The sequence below is a fragment of the Pyxicephalus adspersus genome, unplaced genomic scaffold, assembly GCF_032062135.1.
Source record: "Pyxicephalus adspersus unplaced genomic scaffold, UCB_Pads_2.0 Sca10, whole genome shotgun sequence".
Lineage (NCBI taxonomy): Eukaryota > Metazoa > Chordata > Amphibia > Anura > Pyxicephalidae > Pyxicephalus > Pyxicephalus adspersus.
Genome location: NW_027317017.1, coordinates 36,192 through 39,031, shown reverse-complemented (window position 1 = coordinate 39,031; position 2,840 = coordinate 36,192).

Genomic DNA, 2,840 nt, shown 5'->3' with positions numbered 1-2,840 from the left:
CAGCATCAAAACTCCCACCTCCCATAGGTGTCACCAGAACAGGTACCCATGCCTAAGGATAACCCCACCAATTCCATTTTGGTCAAATAGGAAACATTTTAGATTTTTAACTACTTTCTCCCTATTAGAGACAAAAAAACCAAAAGGTCTGTGAGCCGTATGTGAAGGTTTTTTTTCATCAAAGTATAGGTACTACCGTGTTTCCCCGAAAGTAAGACCTAACTGGGAACATATACCCATCACTAAAAACTAACACCTATTAATTGTATCCTTTAGGTTTTAATTATACCTACTCACTTCTTTAAATGCTTTTTTCATCTCAGCTATAGGAATTTCAATAGGGATAAATATTTGTGGTTGGAGTCTTGGATGGGGCGGAAGTGGGATCAACTGATCCCTGGGGTAAGCTGTGCAAACAGGGGAGTATTTGAACCACAGTTTCCATATATTGTCAAAGGCAATTTCAGTTATTTTTTAAGATAGTGTGAAGAAATGAAGTATTATAACTATCTGTAGCCCCTGCACCCATATATGATAGAACTATGACAGCATCAAAACTCCCACCTTCCATAGGTGTCACCAGAACAGGTACCCATGCCAAAGGATAACCCCACCAATTACATTGTGGTCAAATAGGAAACATTTTAGATTTTTAACTACTTTCTCCCTAGTAGAGACAAAAAAAACAAAAGGTCTTTGAGCCGTATGTGAAGGTTTTTTTTCATCAAAGTATAGTTACTAGTAGTCCGTCACATTATATTAGAATGTAATGTTGAAGATGTTTCACCTCATCTATGCAGCTTCTTTGGTCATTTTCTATTCAGCTATTTTTTAAATTTTAGATAATTTGAATGAAAAACAAACCTTTGGAACTACAGGCAAGCGAAAATAGTTTATTTTTCCTTGCATGTAATGGGAATCAATTATCCAGGATATATTTATTATCAATGCACAGGTATATTTCATTTTACTAACTGAACTGTCTATATTTTATTAGTATTGTCTTGTAAGTACTAGGACAATAATTTCTGTAAAGAGTTTTTTAGTTGTTTGTTTTGTAGGCTGTATATGAGAGGGTTCAACATGGGGACCACTGGGATGTAGAATGCTGTTAGGATCTGTTCTAGTAAGTCATAATGATCTGATGGTGGCATCAAATACACAACTGCACCGGATCTATAGTAGATTATTATGACTATCAGATAAGATGAGCAGGTGGAGAAGGCTTTTCTTCTGCTGTCCTTAGATTTAATATGTAGTATTACCTTAATAATCTCTACATATGAAATCAAGTAGCAAATAACTGGAAAAACCCCAAATAATAAAAACTTTACATACATAACATTGTAAAACATTTCAGTCCCATCAAAGGAAATGTTGAGCAGAGCTTTACCATCACAGGAAAATTGGTGAATTGTGAAAGATGAACATTAGACTCATTTCAAGATGGAACTGATAAAAAAGATGAACTTAAACAACCACAGATCCAGGTAATTATTAATATTTATATGTAAATGTTCTTGTTCAAGATATGGTGATATTCTAAAGGGTGACAAATTGCAATATATTGATCAAATGCCATTGTAAATATAACTATGACCTCAGTGATGTCTGCTAGAAAGAAAATATACATCTGGATAAAGCATTGCATGAAGGATATGGTGTTATTCCCAGACAGAAAGATGTAGAGCTTTGGAACAGTAATAGTTGTTTAACATATATCAGAAATGAACAAGTTGCAGAGAAATAGATACATTGGGTTGTGCAAATGGAGAGCCAAACATATCACTGTAATGATAATGGGGTTTCTTAGAATTCCAATCAAATAGATTAATAAAAAGAATACAGAGTTGAATACAAACAATGTAATGCTAATTTATACTTGTATAGATGTATTGCTTTCCATGGAATATTATTACTATTCTTTAATAGTAATTCACCCATTCCCATTGTAGTCTATCTTGGTGAGCTTTAATAAATCAAGCCCAACGCGAGAAGGCTTTTGTTTTATATGCAGAAGGCACATGCGATTTGTGCCTTAGGTTTATACTTGAATCGAAGTAAGTTACCTGTATTCCAGTAAAATAAGTGACTAGGTTTTTCATTCGAAATGGTTTATATTCAAAAATATACAGTTGTAGGTTTTTTCGGTTATGGACAAATGATATGTATGTTTTTATTTATAGGACTAAAGGTTGTGGGCTTTACATATGACTATATGGAAATACATGCATCTATGTATATATCTGTATCTATACACATTTACACAACATGCCGTATCGTGTACAGTCAAAGAGTTTATTTTTTCATAGGGCTATCATAAAGGTGGTTTTAGGGTAAACAAGCCTTTCTGACAAAGGTCTAGAAATACCAAAGCTAGGTACACACTTGCAATAATTATTGTTAGAAAACAAAGACTCCTGTATATGCACAATTATGCAAGATTATTTTGAACAAATATATACCACGAATAATGTACACATGCTAGATATGATCATTTGAACAATGCAGGAAGTGACATGTACAGGAGAAAGTGTACTGCAGAAACATCCTTGATCACTGAACAACACACATTACAACGTACACACAATAGATAGTGATCGATCATCACTCAATCAGATCCAGGGCGGTTGTTCATTTCCAGCGACAATCCTCATTTGTCTGCATCGTTGGTCAGTTGTTGTGCACTGTTTTTGTTAATGATTTTCGGACAATCAGTCGTTAGTCGTTTGTTTCCAACGATAATTATTATATTATTATAAGTGTATAGGCAGCTTAACTCTTCCTATAACCAGCTTATCTGGAAATCTCTCTAATGATTGTCAGTTTATCCTTAGGGT